This window comes from Rattus norvegicus, chromosome 2, assembly GCF_036323735.1.
Source record: "Rattus norvegicus strain BN/NHsdMcwi chromosome 2, GRCr8, whole genome shotgun sequence".
Lineage (NCBI taxonomy): Eukaryota > Metazoa > Chordata > Mammalia > Rodentia > Muridae > Rattus > Rattus norvegicus.
Genome location: NC_086020.1, coordinates 136,508,663 through 136,529,363, shown reverse-complemented (window position 1 = coordinate 136,529,363; position 20,701 = coordinate 136,508,663).

The window sequence follows — 20,701 nt, the reverse complement described above, 5'->3', positions numbered from 1 at the left end:
TTCACAGATCTGTCTTCAGCCCTGCCTCTTGGTAAGAAAACTATTAACACAGTCATATCGTATTTAGTGGATTTCAGTTCGATAGGCCACTTAGACCCTTAGAGAATCACTTCCTTAGAGGTTCAAATCTCACATACTTCTCAGCTGTGACAGGAAAAGTATGACCAAATAAGCTCACCCGTGTGACCCATTGTCCCCAACAAAGTTGCTCTGTTCCCCCAATTTGATTTTCTGCATCATTAATTTTATTCATCTATCTATCTCTATCAAGGTAGAGGATGCCTGTCCAGTTACTCAAATGGTAATGACCTTTTAACATGATTTATTTAATATTCTGTATTTCAGAGATAATGGGAACAGAGACTTCTGTGGACATCTGTAGAAGAAAAATTACCCTGGGAAATTGTTTGATTTTTTTTATCTGTCTGTCTATCTAACCTATCTATCTATATTGATATCCGTCTGTCTGTCTGTCTGTCTTTATTTACAATTACCAGAGGCTGAGATTAACAGATGTTTAGAGGGATGGATGGAGGACCACAGATACTTCACCTAAAAAACAGCAGTTCAGTGTTCTCCAACATATAAATATGTTGGAATATATGCTTTCTATATCTGATGAACTATAGGAGAGCAGCTAAAAAAAATACTACACAAAACAATAAGGACAGATGTGTAATTATCTGATTAGATCAGTACCTATTATATATCTATATTTATGTATCACACCTGACCTATAACTGTGCCTGATTATAATTAGTATGTGTGACTGAAAGTAGGCTTTTTTTTTTTTTTTTGGTTCTTTTTTTCGGAGCTGGGGACCGAACCCAGGGCCTTGCGCTTCCTAGGCAAGCGCTCTACACTGAGCTAAATCCCCAACCCCTGAAAGTAGGCTTTTAAACGTTTAGAGAGATGATGAATGTTAGTTGACTTGATCATAAGGCATTATTTAGTTATGTGGAATTGAACCCATACATGTGTGTATCTACATTTATACAAATATATGTGTAATATATCTATATCTATATCTATATCTATCTATCTATCTATCTATCTATCTATCTATCTATATGTTTTCTTAGGAAATCTAGTGACAATCTTTATTACTTTTGAAATCTGTACAGGAGAGAGGGCAGTTGATATTTCTCTTTCTGAGTCTCACATCACCTAACAACATATTATTTTTCACTTATGTGGGATTTTTTACAAAGGACATCACCCCTTTGTATATTTTCCCCCAGCTCCTTATGCATCCATCTATTGATAGGCATTTAGATTGATTCTTTATGTTAGCAATGGACTTGGGAAGCCAAGCATGGTAGTTCACACCTATAACTAAGTCAGCATGATGAGCCTGAGCCAGGAGTATTGATTGGTGAAGTTGGAGGCCAGCATGGGCTGCAGCGAGACACTGCCTCCAAACCCCAAGTAAGCATGGATGTGTGAATGTCTTCTTAAAACGCTGGTATCAGAATATGCCATGGCTTTTTGGATAAGAATATTTTAAAAGCACAAGAAACCAGAGCCAAAATAAGCCAACTGAACAATTGAAAGACAAAGAAATAACAGAATATAGAGGTAACAAACACAACAGAATTTTTGTCTGTGTGTGTGTGTGTGTGTGTGTGTGTGTGATAATTCTACTGTGAAATGATAAATATTCAGAATAATGAAGTTTATTTTATTTTATTGTTTTTCAGTAGGTGAAAAGAACCCAGTGTTACAGAAAGTACATGCCGGAAGAGAATCTAGTGAAAAACTTTTGAGCTGAAGGCAAATTTGCTAGGGACAGGATTTCTTCTTTGGGGGTCAGCGCCATCACCTCTCTAGACCATATCTGAAATCTGAAAGGTTACTTAGCTTGCAGGAGTCAGAGCTACCCATGTTTCATCACAGAATAATTTAGTAATTTTTTTTTGTTAATTGTAACTGTGAACCATAAAAAAGCAGGACTGATGTTGATAGATAGCAACTGTGGGGGAGATTACAGCCTTAGTGAGCAACTTGCATTTCCTTGTCCAGGGTTTGAAGACAGAATCACCATGGCAGGAAAGACATGGCAATAGTCGATTGAGGCTGCTGGTTGGTCACATTGGATCTGTAACCACCAAGCAAGAGATGAATCTTGGAGCTCTTATCTCTTCCCTTTTTAACCAGACTGGGTCCCCAGATAATGCAATGGTATTGCCCCCACTCAAGGTGGTTATACTTTCTCGAACTTTCCCCATGGAACTGCCTAGAGATGTATTCTATGCATTCCCTACTTGACTCCAAGCCCAGGTAAATGGATGATGAAATCTGACCGTCACTGTGGGATCATCAGATTAACTGCTAGATGTCCAACATGTTATAAGTAATATGATATCAGAGTAAGAAGTGATTACCAGCATTTTACTTTTTATTCCATTTTTTAAGCCTTGACTAGGATGATCACAAGTCCTACTAGAGCTAATAGGTCCTACTAGAGTTCTTAACCTTCCTAATGCTGTGACCCTTTAATACAGTTCTCCACGCTGTGGTAACCCTAACCATAAAATTATTTTTGTTGTTTCTTCATAATTGTAATTTCACTACAGTTATGACTTGCAATATACTTATCTGTGTTTTCTGATGGCCTCGTAAATCTTTGTGAAAGAGTCATTTGACCTTCCAAAGGAATCTCGACCCACAGGTTGAGAACTACTGTGTAAGGGGAATGAATTTAAAATAAGAAGGAACATTGTATACTATAGATCCCAGGATAGTGCAAAGTATCCCAGATGTGAGTATTAAATGCAGAGGGAAGGAAAGACTGAGAGACTGTCTGGCAAATACTGCTGTTTCCAGTCGGACCATCAGCTCAAGTTTGGACATGCCCAGGGCAAAATGCCCTGGGGCTTCTCTGGTCTTAGGAGAGAGCAAACAGAAATATAGCTAACTTCTCCTAGGATCAAAAAGTCATACACTTGGGGAAGCTTTCCCTTCTGCTTGATTAAAATAAAAATACATCTTGTTATGGTTGATGAAAAGAACTGTAAGGGCATTAAGTGAGTTTGTTCTCCAGCCACAGACCACAGTGTGGAAAGACAGGCCTAGCTCAGAGGCAACGCCTATGGACGCAGTCGTTCATCCTCACCCATTTGCATTCCTGGCTCTTTTAGCAAGATGAGTAGAACCTCCTTTGTGGTAGCCTGTTGGCTAAAGAGCTCCTGTTGTTCACCTTTAAAATATAATTTGATTTTCAGTTAGGTTGTGAAATTTTTTTCTTTATTTTAATTTGCACATATGATGTATGATATATGTATGTATGTATGTATGTATGTATGTATGTATAATGTATCTGTGTAAGTATATGCCATTCACAGGGGTCAGAAGAGGATTTTAAGTCCCCTGGAACTAGAGTCAAAAAGTTGTCCTGCCCTATAAGGGTGCTGGGAATATAATTTGTGTTCTTAGAAAGAGCAGCAGCTTGATTTCTCTGGCCTCTGATCACAAGATTTAGAAAACACACTGTCAGAAGCTATGTTTGATCACAGATTTATAAACTGCATTTAGGATTGCGAATTTAATTTTCTCACTAAATTCATGCTAGCTGACCACTGAACTATTTTCTCAGAGTAAGTCTTTATTTGAAGGACCAACACAGAATCTGGGTGGGCTTTTTGGCTGCTTAGGAAACATACTAAGCATCTGCTTTACTTTTCCTCTAATGACCATGTACGAACATAAATAAGAAAGCCTGTGGGGCAGAGACTGCAGCAGCCCTGTAACATCCACACTCCTGCATTCCAGTTTTAGTCAGTACAGCGTGTGCCACTAGGTAGGGGTTGCCGTTGTCTCCAGCATATTATCTGGGGGCAGAATCTGTTATATACACACTGACATGCCAACTTAGGACTATATTTTTTAAGTTTGATAAAAGGAAGGTTATACATAGTCATTAAAAATCTGACTTGGATTTGGGTCTTTCTTTAGGTGAATGGCTTTTATTGCAATATTCTCTCAGTGTGCTGGGTCACGCGGGAGAACTGCTGCAGCTGCCACATGAACACCAAGGTTAATGACTGCTAGGAGATGTGCTATGTCATTAAGCTATTGTATTTGGTGGGTTAGGTGTTTTAAATGTATATTCATCTTATGATATTTAAGCATATGATGGCTTTACCAGTATATACTAATAACACACACACACACACACATATGTATATATAGTCACACAGGAGTCTTACATTGCATAGAGTTCATTCGACTTTGCAAACATTAAAAAAAAGTCTACTTCATCAGCTGAGGTATTTTTCAGGACTCATAATGCAGGATAAAAGTCTGGAGTTTTCCTGAGAGCTGTATGTGATCTGTGGAACTGAGCTAGTGCTACAAGATATGAGGAAGAGTATTGGGTTTCAACATTTATAGAGTTTGAATGTACAAAGATGATGATGGGGCATGGCCGAGATGATGGCTTACCAGATAAGAGTGCTTGCTACACAGATATGATACCCTGAGTTCAGATTTTCCACACAAAGGTAAAGAGCCCACTGTAGCCATGATAGCACCCATAACCAAAGAGTTGGATATGCCCGGGGTCATGTAATGGAGATAGAAAGGAGGGTAGGGGGTGGCAGTCAGCTTGTAACTAAAGAAACTCTGCCTCAATGGAACAAGGAGAAGCATGGTAGAGCAGGCTACACCGTTCTTTTGACCCCCCCAGCAGGCATTTATGAATACATGTACTCACACATACAAATACACCACACAAACCCCTTCATACACACACACACACACACACACACACACACACACACACACACACACACAAATAATTGTTGAAGCTTGCTTGTATTCACATTTGGGAAGATAGTTCCTCCTAATATGTGGATCTGATGGCCTCTGTTTTTTCTGACCGGATGAATGTGCATTCATTGGCAATACACTTCTGTTTTAATTTATTGAGTCATCCCTCTCCATGTTTAAGCCTAGTTAGGAAAGGCTGATTGTAATTACCAATTCCAGGGGTGAAGAATATCAACCAGACCGAGTTACGGGATGCATGGCACGAGCCTGCTCTGGGCTGGGATTAATAAGATTGAGGGGTGCCAACACCAAGAAGATACTGCATCCTTTTTCAGGAGGGTAGGAAGGGCTAGTCTGGGAATTAAGACAACACAATGGGAACAGAAAGGCAGAACATGACCACATCCTCTGCCCTATTTTGTAGCATATGTCTCAAGCTGCTACCACATCTGAAACTTTCAATTACCTTAAACAGTAAATCCCTTTCTTTGCTTAAATCCAGTAGAGCTGGTATCCAGCTATTACAATAGAGAAGATTATAAAATATGGTGCTCCTTGTATAGCCCTCTCTTGTGTGCTATGTGGGAGCATATAAATGGGCATAAATTGAGATTAGAAGTACAATCAGGAGAGCAAGGGAGCCTTTAACCCAGCATTTTTTATTTTAAATTTAAATGCCATCATGTTAAATGCGCTTCAGAGTTAATGTTTGATATCTGTTCTGACCTATATCAGGGACTTAGAGGGCAAAAATGTAATTTTCCACTTCACTAGACTTAAGAAGGATACAAAGAGAGCTCTTTTCCTAAGAGAGACACCAAGGCTGAACTTTGACTTACCTGTTATTGGATACAGACTAAAACAGAACAGAGCTTGCAAGGCTGGAAGGAAATTTTAGGCTCTCCTCAGAGCATGTGCATTCCTACAGGCACCATTTTTTAACCCTTTACAGGAGGAAGAGATACCAGGTTCGTAACTAATGTGTGTGGTGTGGCAGGAGCCAGCACAACGTTTTGTTTGCAGCACCACCGTTCAATAAAATGCCATGTATCTGTCTGCATTGCCCTTACTCTTCTCGCTCTTGGTCCTATGATGATAGGTAGATCAATAGAAACAAGGGTCTTCCTACCATGTGGTCTTCTGTCCTAGTCTGTGGTTCTCTCTGTATTCTCTTCTTGCCCTTTCTCTTCACTTGTGAGCTTGCCACTCTCTAGAATTACGTGGCCATTGTTGGCTCAGTCGAGTCCAGACATCTTGGTTTATAAGCAGATGACCATAAACCTTGAGTCATTGAATCTATCAGTACTTAGACTGACATTCTGGCATTGTGGTTTTGTGTCTAAGAAATAAATAGTGTGCTTATATAAGAAAAAAAGAACAAAATGATTTTCATCTTATCTTGTAGAGAGTTATGAGTCAAATGTGTGGTATGAATCCAGATGATGTAGAGAAATCCTTGACTTATAATTAACATTCAGAAAACTGGAAAGCAGTCACTAGCCAGCCTTGGCACCTGGAGGCTTGACTAGAGACAAACTTATTTGTTGGCCCATTCAGGGGTTTTATAAGTATTTTTTTCCATGTAGGTGTATGCCAAAGGTCACTACATTTACTAGAGGACAGTTTCAGATTCTAGAGCATTTATCTGTAATTTTCTGACACATAGTTTTCACCTATGTAGTGCACCACATTACCGTTGTCTTCTTTAAGACAGCATCAAGTTTTTCACACCGATCTGGCAAATTTTATACAGCGTAGTGTGAGTAACTAATTCTGATATGGAATGGAAACTAACCATAGGCTAGGTAGCTCGTCATCCCTGCCATAGTCAAGTGGTCAGAAGCAAGACACTCAAAGAACAAAGGGATAATCTAGAGTTTAACAATAACAGTTACAGATCATCTCAGAATTCTGCCTTTTGCAATCAGTATTAACTGAAATGTGCTTTATCAGAGTCCTTCTATTGGTTATTTATAAGTCTGTGTAGACTGAGGATCTATTCAAACAATAATATTCAAGTATCAGAGACTAATTCACACTGACTGAGAAAATACATAAAAATTTGATTTCCCAGGGTAACGTTGGGCTTTAGACAACAATATAATGAGAACGGAGCATTCTACTCTCTCAAACCTTTGACACAGTGAGTGAAAGATAGCCTGCCAGGGTGGGGGGAAGGTTATGGGCATTATCGAATGCTGAACATGTACCCTGTCAATTGTAAACGAAAAATTTCTAGTACTATGATAATTTATCTAGATATTTTGTTATTGGTTTATCTATTTAATACTGAAAGCAACAACCCAGAAATGTAGAAAAGGAAGTTGAATAAAATTTGTGAATTATAAAAACTATGGTAGCTACATGTTGGGAGGTAAAAGCAAATCCAAAGGTAACAAACAGAAAACAAAACAACAACAACAAAACCCCTAGGAGAATCTCCTTACCCTTGCCAACATAAAACAAATTTCAGGCTTGTTGTCATTATTTTTTATTTTTTGGTGGGGAGAGGCTTTTTGTTTTGGCTTTTAGCTAGTTTTATTGAGTTTTGAGTTTGTTTTGAGAGTAGAAATAAAGACGGATAGATAGATAGATGGATGGATAGATGGATGGATGGATGGGTAGATGGACAGACAGACAGAGAGAGAGATAGATATATAGATAGACATGTATGGGGAGGGGGAGAGGGGGAAAGAGAGCAAGGGAGAGAGAGAGTAGGTAGGGGTGGTGATGATATAGAAGGAGTCCAGAGAGAAAAAACATAATGACTAAAATATATAGACTGAAAAAAATGAATACATTTAAAAGAAAATCCCTGAATCTACAATTTTTGATTTAGCTTGGATGCAGGGCAGAGTCCAGAAACTCCTTTGCTGCATGTTAGATATGCATGTGCTCCACTCAGACGAAGAAGCTTTGACAGAATGACGAATATTTAACTTGGAGAAGATGATTCTTAGAGATGAGGAAGGGATAAGGAGAGAGGATATTCATAACATGTGACACATGTGAAGCACTTTCTCATGGGAGATAAGTTAAATTTATTTGATGTACTTTCAAAGGGACTAAGGAGAAAAATGGGAAGCAGACGGGAAGCTTCAGGGTGAGAAATGGGAGCTCAATACGAAGAAGATGCGAACAATACAAACTGATTGGGCAGATTCAGCTGAAAGGAGAGGCCCGCCGTGGTGTGGACTGGCAGTGAACTGTCACATAACTTCTTGTTAAGGATAAGTAAGTCCTGCTTCGGTTAGCTGCTAGCCTCACCTGCCTTGGCTGCCTCTGAGGATGGTCTTGTCTTATAGCTCCCAGTTAATCCAATTTCACGTTTTTACTTTTTCTTCTGTTCCATAAGATCATCTCTCTGGATACCTTACGACATGAAGTGACACATTGGCGGTAGATATGTGTGGAGAATTGTCAGCTCTGTTATTAGCTCAGCTGGATGTTTACAACAAGTTAGTATCTGATGCCACTCAATCCTTATCTAGAATGAACCTGTGGCTGATGCTACTCTTCGTGACCCTCTGGGATGGGACTTGCTGATTTTCATTTTTTTTTAAATGTAGGTTGTTGCTTAAATAAAAACCAGCAACCTCTATGCGAAACATTACACCAGATGTCATAGTATGCACACTGTGAAACTATAGCATGTCTTAAAATAGTTTAGTTCAGTGTTGGTACTTTTATTTATTGTTAATATTTTCAAAGATGTAACCATAGCAGACAAATAGAATTTTACTACAACGTTAGAAGTTACATTCCAGTTCGGTATATTTTAATTGAATTGGTTTTGGCAGTCTCTAAAAGCTAGTTTAGACTTCCAGGGATAAATCTGAGTTATGCAGAAAGGGCATGGGTTATTGACTTGATGACTCATTATTAATATTCCTTCCTGGGCTTAAACTGTGTTAACGACATTTCAAAGACTCAGGAGCCCTGGGTGGCTAATAGATACTGAATTTCATAAGGCTGGCCTGCCTTTTAAGAGAATTCTGCAGGCATAAATTTGTAATTGACACACAGTCTTCTGGGGTTGGGGTTGCCATGTGAGTGATTATTTCTCTCTCTCTCTCTCTCTCTCTCTCTCTCTCTCTCTCTCTCTCCCTCTCTCTATCTGTGTATGAGTCTCTCTCTCAACATTCCTCCCTCCCTACTTCTTCTCTCCCTCCTTCTCTGAAACTATGCATTTAAAAATGCTTTAGCTGTGACAAAGTTCCTGCTCCTATTTGGAGAGAGGTCTTGCTCTTTGGATGAAGAAGGGCCAGCCATAGGATCCAACTTGGGCATACAACTTATTTCTTAGAGATATATTTGGAAGATAGTTTGGTGTCTCAGGGTGGTGGTTGATATCTTTTGTGAAATAATCCTAGTTATTAAGTTTGATCTCATCTTCCAGAGACAATGGCTCTTTGCCTGTTGTAGGCTATATTGCAAATCTTTAATTAACTTAACATCTTATTATATTATTGGTAGCATAGCATGAAGGTGCTTGCAACCACAGATCTCCAGAGGAACCAGAAAAGTTAAGCACACAGGATTGCCTTTCTAATGAGAAAGATTAAAAACCTGTAAACCTGTTTTTCCATCCAGAAAGCTGAAAATTCCAAGTGGTTAACAGCCTGGTGATCTGTGTTATCTGTTGGGCCAGGCCATATCAAGCTCCTACAATTAGAACCCAGAGGCTCCCCCAAGCTCCTACAACCATGACCAGAGGTGCCTAATAGCACAAATTACCTCTATGCTATCTGTATGTTCAAGGCCAAGCCAGACTCTTAGGCCACTAAGCTAGCTCAGATAGCATAGCTCTACGACACATCTTCTTAGAAGAAATGACACTAGCCAGAGTTGAATCTGTGTAATAATGTTTTCTTATGCTCAGGGTATTGTATTATACAAGGAAACTATTTTTATTTTTCAAATTATACTGAGCTTAAATACTTTTGGAATAAACCTCCCATTATTAGAACCAGGTTCTAATAATGATCCAGGTTGATTAAGTCAATCTGCACTGGACTTTCATTCTTATCTCTTTGTATTGCTTGTTTTCCTATATGATACCTGTAAAGACCTCCTCTATAATATGATTGTATAAGGAATGTTTACAAATAAATTTAAATTTCTCCAATTTTAAAAGTTACAATAATCTCTTTTCTTTACCAGCTAATTCCAGGGCTTTAGACATTGTCAGTAGTCAATATATATTGAATTATTCACCAGAGCCAAGGACAGTCTTACATAGAATACTCACTCAACAAAATCCATCGCGAGTTTTATATTTAGGTAGAAGAATATGAAGAGATACAAAAAGTCATAATTATAAGAATAGATGAAAATTAACTGTGTACCAGATTATGCCACCTAAAGTAGGAAAAAAACATACTTTGATGGTTGGTGGATTTGAGTAGGTGTTTTGGGGATCTAACTAATATATATATATATGTATATATATATGTATATATATATAAAATAGTGAAATAAGTAGGCAAGAATTAAAACATTTTAGTCAACAGTGAGGATTTTATTTAAAAAATAGAAGAGTGTAGCACTAATATGCAGACGTATTTAAGTGCATGAGATGCACCTGAGTTTATTTTTATCTGAAGTTTCATTTGTATAATATCACTTGGCAGTGCTTTAGTTTGGATGAGACTGAATTGAAGTAAATTGAAAGGTAATGATAGAGCACTGTCCAACCAACTGGGAAAATATAATAAGAGAAAATGTTATTATATGTCCTATTCAATCATCTTTAGTTGGAAATGGATAGAGAAATCGTGCCAGCCAATTTGGAGAAGTTTAATAAATTGTTATTGCAAATACCAGTCATGATAAACTAATAATAACAATAGACCAAAGGAGACGGAACTGAAAATTGATATTCTAGTTGAGAAAGACACGTAACATATAGCATCTAAATTGCAGTGTTTTGTAAAATAACAATGAAGAAATAGGCAATATGAAACAAGGAGGATTAAATATAAAAATAGGGCTTTATAGATTACACCTTTAAATAAGTCCTAGGGGCAGTTGATGGCACAGAAACATTCTTATTTATCCAGGAAAATGAAATAAAAATTGAATTTTCAGGTACATGAGACTAGCATTGCTATCAAATTGGATCAATAGAAAAAGCAGATAATTAGAGAAAATTAAAGTAATCTGAAGAAAATACATTAATTTACCATCTCTGACTATAAGAAGGGACCTCTTACATTTGCATCTGCAAAGGAAAAAGCTATCCAAGACTGGAGAGATGTCTTAGTTGGAAAGACTGACTGCTCTTCTGTAGGTCCTAAGTTCAATTCCCAGAATCCACATGTCACAACCGTGTGTAATGAGATCTGATTCCCTCTTCTGGTATGTGTGAAGATAGAACACGCATATTAAATAAGAAAATAAATGTTAAAAAAAGAAAAGAAAAAACTATCCCAAAGTCTTGGTGAGATCACTGCTCATGCTAGAAGTATATGATGTTTTTTTTTGGTGACCAAGAACCAAAGATGTAGTCCAGAGATGTAGGGTAAAACAAAACACTATGGTCTAATGAAAGTGGGGAAAAAGTAAAAATAAAGCACCCCTAATGAAACCCTTCTATACTAATAGCAGGTGCCTTAGTCATCATCAGAGAGGCTTCCTCCTGTAGCAAAGGAAAACAAATACGGACCCACAGCCAGACATTACACACGGAGAGGGGGAGGAGTGGGGAAGGGGAGGACAGAGGAGACAGGGAGGGGGAGGGGGAGGGAGAAGAAGAGGGAGAGGGAGAGGGAGAGGGAGAGGGAGAAGGAGACTGTGGAACTCAGCTCTAAATGGGATGTCTCCATCGAATCCCTCCTCTCAGAGTTCAGGGAAACCCACAGAAAAGGAAGCAGAATGATCATGGGAACATTAGGTGGCAGAACACCAGGAGAATAAGGGCCTTTAAATCTTCTGAGCAAAGCTCATAAGAGCTCATGGAGACTGAAGCAGAAAACACAGGTCTGTACCAGGCCAAGTAAAATAAACTGGACAATCATCATACAATCTCACTTATTTATAAACCATATTTACAATTGGAAAATTCAGGAGTAGAGAAACATGGAAAGACTTTGCTCAGAGGCTATAAAGGTTTCTTCTTGGAGAGATTAAAACATGTCAGAAATTGGTGTCATTGATGAATACACTCCACTGAGAATGGAGTTAATCCCTCAGAGTGGGGAAAATGGAAAGAGACAACACATGCTCATATGCCTCATACTCTGAGAGGACGGAAGAGATGAAAAGTCGGAAAAATTGGAAAATATTTATATGGACGTGAAAATCGTATGGAAAAAGAGACATATGTTCCGATTTCAAAATTAACAGAAGAGAAACAAGGATGGGACAAAGTCTGGAGATTTCTAAAGGCTGTTGTTGGAGGTTAAAGTAGTCAGGACTCAGGAGGTAGGTAGAGTTTTGCAACCTGCCTGCATCACGTGGAGCTATAACTCCAGAAATTTCCATGCCAGGTGTCTGCTTTTAGACAATTGTTCTTGACCTGTGGGTTGTAACCCATTTGGCAGGGTTGAGTGACCTTTATACAGGGGTTGCATATCATATATCTTGCATATCATATATTTATATTACAATTCATAATAGTAGAACATTACAGTTATGAAGTAGCACCAAATATAAATTTATGGTTGGGGGGGTCACCACAACATGCAGAGTTGTATTGAAGGGTCTCAGCTTTAGGAGGGTTGAGAACCACCACTCTAGACATTCACGATGGGGCAGAGCTGGCAAGTGATAAAGGCTAAGAGGAAAGAAACAGACAACCACTCCTCTCTCTCTCTCTCTCTCTCTCTCTCTCTCTCTCTCTCTCTCTCTCTCTGTGTGTGTGTGTGTGTACATGCACATATGTGTGCTTGCAGTTCTGATGGCATCGGCAGTTTTCTGAACATTTACTGCCTGTTCAGGCTGTGTGTTTGCAGGCTGTACAGGGCACAGCCAAGCACTGGGGGCAGATGCTTCAGCAGGCCTGCCAGCATTCTGCCTGCTTCTCCATCCCAGCTGCCATAGCTGTCTGTGATATCAGCAGGTAACCCCAGCCACAAAGTTCCTACACCAACCACAGGAAAATATGCCATGGATGCCTGTGAGGCAGATTTGGCAATGGTTTCAAGTCATAGAAGAATTGTGGCCTCTGGAGCTCCAGCTAGCCAGGGCTGGTTGCTGGCTGGAGCTGGGGTTTTCTTCTGGACTACATAATGGAGAAACTTGATGTTTTTCCTCCTGGCTACTCCAGCCCTTCTGACCCTTTTGTAATTTAATTTTTGTATTAAATTTCCTACGGCAAAACAGTAGTTGAACACTTTTTGCTTTCCTGAGTGGACATTGACTGATGCATGCTGGTGAAGCAGTACTATAGACGTAAATCAGTCCTGCCTTCATCGAAATCTCTTTTAATTTCATAAATTTTCTTATTAAAAAAACCTTGCAAATAAAAACATTATGCACCAAGATTAACTAGACTCAAAGTCAAATTTAATTTAATCGAGTATCATTTATTTTTAGTATGACATATGCAGAATAAATTATCATTGATTTAGTGCAGGTATAAAATATGTAACGAGTACAAAATAAAATATATCTCAAATCAAATCATCAAATCAAGAGAGATAATAAATTTTGCATTTATTGTAAGATATATTAAAATATACTGTCTTCCTGGGATTTATTTTTGTTGTATTTGCTTGTTTATTTGAGAAACGGTCTCACTCTTAGCCTAATTGTCTCAGCACTCTATATAGAGACTAACGTGGAGATGGTGGTGGTCCTCAGCTTCCTAAATGCTGGGACTGAAGGTGCATTACACCATGCCTGGGTTCTAGAATAGGCTAAGTTGAGTATCAGTAACATGATAACTTAATATCATAATCATATGATGAATAAGTATGTACTCCTTTCTGTTGAAAATTAATTTTTGGAACATCTAGAGAAAAAACATAATTACACTTTTAGACTAGATACTTTGCACTAGCTAACTTAATGGGTTCCAAGTCAAACTTCTTAACTTGTGTGACTCATCTCAGTGACTCCATTAGCAGGTGCTGGGCTTCCTATTTCTATTGGAACCTTTGGAGTTTCACACCAAGTTACACAATCTTGCCATATTCTCCATCAGGCATCCTTAGAAGATGTCCACACAATCACACAGAGGGATAATAGATGAAAAAAGATATCAGGATTAGGAGAGAAGATCAGCTTTCCCAAACATTCACTCTAGTGAAATGGGTGACAGCTGAGAGGAAGGTGGAAAGCTCTTTAGCATTTCCTAATGATGACTAAAGAGTTATGAGGAGGGTTGAAAGTCGAAGTGTTGCTCCTTGTCTTGTGTGTGTTGCTCTGTTCCACCACTATAAAAGCCTCAGTGTGTCATAACTCAGTAAGCTGAGTATGGACTTGGCATGGATGCTGTCTGCCACCAATCCCTGTTCCTCTCTTTAACTGGGCAGCCTTGTATCTATTCTTCCGTATCTCAGTAACCCCCTTTGTTAAGCTTTGTAAGTATAAATCAATAATGCATGTATGTGCTCTGTTGCAATACCAGATTCCTTCCAAGCAAGGCAGGAGCACATTAGAATGTGGTATTTGCAAAGCCAAGATAACGAAACAATAAATATGACCTATGGTCTTAAAATCAATTCTGAAAGGCCATTGTAGATATCATGCTATTAAAACGTGGATCGATCTCTCTCTCTCTCTCTCTCTCTCTCTCTCTCTCTCTCTCTGCATGCGCGCGCGCGCGCGCGCGCGTGTGTGTGTGTGTGTGTGTGTGTGTGTGTGTGTGTGTGTGAATGTTTGCATGTGTTCTTGGGTGGAAGCCAGAGGTTAACATTACCTTCCTCACTGAACCTGGAACTCTGATTCAGATAGAACTCGTTCCAGGGATCCTTACAGGCACACATGATACAGTTTAGGATTCTAGACTGGGTCTATTTCCTGTGCCAGTTAAAGACAGAAGAATTCTCAAACATAACAGATGGCAGCAGAGAAATCTCAAACACCACAAACAACAACAGACAGAAAAAACAGTTGAAGACAGACATTTATTTGGAGTAAAGAAACAGAGGCGAATAGTAGACAGAAAAAAAAAGAGACCTTCTGCAAAATGCGAAGACACGGGTGGGGTGGAAGTGGGGTGGGAATGGGGGCTTAGGAAGTCAAAACCTCCAGTCTCTTCTCAGGGCATAAGTTTTAAAAAACAGTTCCTTAAGACTTTTTCTTACTTAATTTAGGGTTAGTCAGTTTGAAGAAAGATAGGATGACTGATTGGCCCAGAAGTGTTGTGTACCATGTTCTGATCTGGCCTTGAACTTGTTGAGCTAGTTCGTCAGCAGGGGCCTACAGGTGGAAGACAGATGCCTACAAGGCCTTGGCTTTAAGCCGCAGGCTTTGCCTCAGATCAAGAGAGTGAGGATGAAGCTGGTCAACTTGGAGGTTTGCCACCATTATATTCCAGTTGTGGCTTCTCTCCCTATCTGTCTGCCTACCATGAACTCTAACTTTGAGGGTAGTCTCCTGTTCATAACTCCAACATTCCTCTTACACATACTAATTTCGTAAAAACAAACAAACAAATAAAAAAATTAAAAGTAGACAGGATGGGAACAATAGCCTCTTTTGAGAATATCTCTTCTTATGCCTGGGCTGCAGCATAAATCATGGCCACACCCTGGGCCCCGGGCACCAGCAAAGTTGTTAGCACAGTGCAAAAGCAACAGAAAACTACCTCTATTACCCCATTAGGTAAACAGGACTGATGTGGCTTTTGTTACCAGTGTCTCATCCTAGATTTCTCTTGATATTCCCTTGTGATCTCTATCCAAAGAATTCATATAAGACTCAGAGAATAATGCAGAAGTTGCGCAGAGTTGAATACAGAACAAAATGAGCCGCTGTCAAGAGGTGAGAGCTTGCCTCAACTTGATGGACCACTGGGAGGAAAGCTCTCTCATGACCTGAAGATTAGAGAGATCTGTGTGCCAGCCTACATTTCTAAGAAAGTCTTATGCTGTTTGTAATGTCTCTGGACCAGACAGCTTTCCTGAGGGGCACTTCCAAGTCCCGGTGATTGACAGGCTCATTTGGGTTGAGTCTTACAGGAAGGGCAAAGTCAGGTTCTTGTTGTTTATCAGGAGACTTCGTGCTCTACAGCAATCGTAAAAGGCTTAAAGTTCTTGAAACCTGGTTTAGATAGTTATCAACTAATGGCCATGTAGGCAGTTCAGGGCATCTGTCATGTCCCAGGGCCAGTAATGTGACTTGGGACCCATTCCTGCTACCAGTAATTAGAATCCTGACATTCCCACTCTTGGTTTTGTAAGCTGCTCAATATGAGGAAAGGATATAGCCCCAAAGCCTCCCAATTTGTTAACTTCTGAGTAGCCACTTGAAAGCCATTATAAACTTACAGGCGATATCAGTCGCCCTGGTACCAATCCTTATCAGGTACATCTCCACTGCTCTGCTGTGACATTCTGCTGCACTGACCCATGGAGCTGGGATCTGGAAACATGACTAGGCAGCTGGGTACTGAGGACATAACAGACACACCGACACAGGAGAAAAGCTGGGGCCAGGTGTATGCTCTGGTAGCAAGCCACGCTTACAACTTGGAAACTCATTCATGTTTCTTAGGTGTGGCACAGTGGAGGGGATCAGGTGGTGTTGGTAGGAGGAGTCTATAGGTCAGCAGCCTCAGGCTATACATACTGGAAGGAGGAAGTTGCAGTCCCCCCCCCCCCCCCCCGCCACACACACACACATACACTGATGTATTTGGTCCAGAGGAAAAAGGCTTTGTCAATATCCCACGGGTCTGAGGCCTTGATCCTCTTCACTGATATGCCTATGTCAAGAATACATGTTCACTCAGGAGTCCACTCAGAGCTTTGTCCACTCCCTACACTCTCCTAGCCGATAGTTTGTCTAAAAACTTTGCCATGGAGGACTATGCTATGACCAGGAAAAGGAATTAGCATAGAAGAAAAGTGGTTATGTCTCACTGCTACTGTTGAAATATTATTTGTGCTTTATATCTCAATTGACAAGATATCTACCCCACAGAAAGCTTTCCCACCCCATGAGACTGCACTGTGTGGAGAAATCCTGCTCATGTTTCTCAAAAAGGATCTCAGAGAGAACTGGAGGTAGAGCTCAGCATGGAATGCATGTTTAGCATGTATGAATGCTGGGGTGCAAATTTTCGCACAGATAAATATAAAACTAGTGAAAAAGAAAAAGGATGCTCAAAGTCACATGGGGTATCTAGTGGGTAAATTCAGAAGTACACACACATGCCAGTCAGACTCAGATTGGATCATTTCAAACCTGGTACAAAGAAAATCATTGCAAGCATTGTGCAAACCATGCATTTAAGCAATGCACAGTCAGCCAATCATGTGCAGTGGAAAGCTGTGGGGTCTTCTTCTAGGGTCCCTGCCCTTTGTCTCCTCATCAATTCTCAGCACATCCTTGCCCTGGGAGTAGAAGGCTGAGATAGAACTTCATTCCACCTACAGGGCTTTCTAAGTTCCTAGTCCCCTTACTAGGAGCATTAGACATCCTCTGACTGCGAGGCATTTATGCTTGTATTGCTTCTCTCAATTATCTTCTCCCCTCTCCCCATCCCTCAGCTACAGTGGTGATTTCTGTGTGTTTTCTAGGTTCTGAGGCTCTGCATCTAATGTGGATATCCTTAATCCCAGGTCTCCCACTGGGCGATGTACAGGCTGGGTGAGGCTCGCTAGGGAGATCATTGTAAATCACCTTTGGCAGAAGGAGTTGCTTTGTGCTGAGAAGTGAGCTGGAAAGTGATTCCTCATTGCAGAGCAAGATAGCATGTCCTTTTTACCGTTAAATGTTCCCTTGCCAGCAGCAGCTAGGAGATGTTATCCTGTAAACATTTCCCATCCAATATGTCCTGGACAGCAAGCTTTCTTTATATCTCCAACTGAACACCCAATATAGAAGGGGTGACATTTTCAAAGGCAATTCTTTTGAGAAGATCAAGGATGCTAGTTTTGCTTTGTTTGTCCTTTAACTTAAGATAAAATAAGTATCATCCTATCACCCCAAATCTGTTACTTGCTATTGTTCTCTTTAGCAGCTTCGAGTGCATCAGAAATGCTTGGTCTGTAAGTCACTGAGGAAGTTAATTTCCTTGTCGAGGAAAGTTGATCACAAAAGAACCAAGCTTAAGCTTCACCCACTGATTTTGATTACCTCTCTACAAGCACTTAGAATGTTATTTTCTGAGCTGCAGAGCAATTAATGACTAGAACTGCAGGAAGTATTTAATTGAGTATTGATTTAAGGCCAAAGCGTTGTTTGGCTGAGGAATTGCATTGTAATTAATGGGCCTTAACTGGACTTTTAATTTTTCTACACTAGACTTGACTTTTAACAGTTGTGATTGCAATCCTCAAAGTCTCCATAGAGGGAGTGATGTGCTTTGCCCACGTCCAATTTAAAGTTTTGAGTGAATTTGTGGGACTGGGGATGGGGTTTGAGTGCACATGCATGCAGAGGCTACTGGTCAACCATGGGCTTTGTTTCTCAGGGGTTCTCCTGTTTTCACTGATGTGGGACTTGCCAGGTAGCTTAGGATCGCAGCTGGGATCTGCCTGTCTCCACAGCACTGAGATTAGGAACGTGCACCGTCATTGCATGCTCTTTCAAGTGGCTTCTTCTGCATTGTTGGTAAGCACCACCAACTTCCCAGCCTCTGATTGAATCATAACATAACTAACGGACTTAGAGCCAGCGGACTTTCAAGGGGTTGGGAGGAAACTCCAAAGTCTGCTAAATTGTGAGAATACAATAAATGTTCCGATTAATGTGTTTTCAGGTGATTAGTGGGCTGGTCCTCAGGATTTTAATACAGGCTAGTGACAGCGGTGAAGTGGTTTCTGAGCAGCACTATGCTTCCTTCCTCCCTGGTGTCTGGTGCAGAAGGCAGGATTCTCATCTGTGTGGGATGGGACAGCAGAGGCCAGGGAGAAGTCCTTTCATCCACAGTGACATACAGTGACTGATTAGTCTCTATAGAGTGGCAGCAATATATGATTTTTATAATTTTTAAAATATCCATCTGGCCACTGTCTGACTTGGTCAAAGCTTTGCTATATTTAAGATGATGACTGAAAATATTCCTTTTGTCAGTGTTTAGTATTCAATTAAGTCTGTCCCACATGTATAGCATCTTGGGGATATTTAGGGATACGAAGATGATGAAGGCATGGTCGGAAGTGGCAGCCTCCGTGTGGAATGACAGCTGCCTTTGAACACAAGCTCTATATGAGTAGCAGTTCAGACACAAGGCATATGAAATTTACATTACGGTAAAGAGTGACTTACTAATTAAATATGCTCACGAAACTTCAGAAAATTACCAACCACCTCATTTTCTTTGTCCCACTTTTCAATTTTTATCCTTTCCCCCAGCTGCAATTTTCAGCCAAATCCCTTTAATGTTAAATCTTCTCCGTGTTACCCAACAGTTGCTCTGGCAGATCCCATGGAGTCAAGGTTCTGAGTGCTTCCAGCTCATCATGCTGTTCTAACACAGCAGACTAGCTATTCGTTTCTGCTGTGGTATGGTTTGGGAATTTCTTCAAATCCCAGCAGCAATTTTGGGTTTAGCAGGTGGTCCTTTCCTCCCAAAAGTGTGGAACAGCCACTCCATGTCGGCTCCCAGGAGACCTGGCACACAGGGATGGCAGGGACCAATGTAGCCCTTGCAGATAGGGCTACACTGGCTGAATTTTTAAAACACTTCAATGCATTTAAGACTCTAGTACTTTCTTAATGATCACAAAGCCTGGAGCATAACTGGTTGAACCTCTTAGGAAGTAGATGTTCAGGCTTAGCCATTCTATATTTAGATATGAGTGAACCAGTGACCTTTAATATACTGTGTGTCTTCCAGTCAGGTATTGTAAAGAAGAATGAGGGAGTAGAATGAGATTTATTTCTATTTCAGGTCCACAAGGCCACCTGCTTCATAAAACAGCATAAACATTTACTGTGCTTCTCTGTAGAGTCATTGAGTTACCGACTAGTAAATGTCTGCTGTGAAGGACCCGGCACGGATGGATGGAGAGGCACCACTCTCCTCCTTTTGAACATTTTCTTTGTTTTACATGGATCAAGTCTCAATGGCAGCTAATATTGGCAGAATTAGTTTACTCAGAGATTTTCCTTTTACATGCTGATGTTTCCTGAGACACTATTGGAAATCTGTATAAATCCCAAACGTTTCGAATTGGTTGTTGATAGGACTCACCTTTGATTGGTCTCGAATGTTATAGAAAAAAAAATTAAAACAGGGTATGAGGTATATGCCCTATTGTGTGGGAGGTTGAGGAAGGAGGATGAGAAGTTTAAGATCATATTCAGCTACGTAGTGAATTTGGGACCAGTCTGGGAAATGTGTCACTCTGTTCCAATAAACAGACAAAAATCATTTCGTTAAATATTAAATGATGAGCACATGATTTCTGCACAACTGAGCTTCTTTTGTAGTAAAAGATCTGCACTATGAACATAAAGAACTACTGAAAATGGGAAGGATCGTTGTCTAATACACACACACACGCACACACACACACACACACACACACACTATCTATATCTAACTGGTATAAAATAGCTAATTAACTTATGTGTTTTAGTAACAGATGACCTGGACTCTGCAGGCCACTCTTAAGTTGCCATTATGAAGCAAGTTCCAAGGGTGTGGGCTTTCATGGGCTTATGGGAAGATGGCTTCCCCTGGGAAAGAAGGGCATTCAGGTCTGGCTGTGCCATGGATTCTATGACTACTCCTAAGGTACAACAAGGACAGAAGAGAACACAAACAAGGTGTCTTGTTGAATGGATGATTTAATGCATGAAACACAGT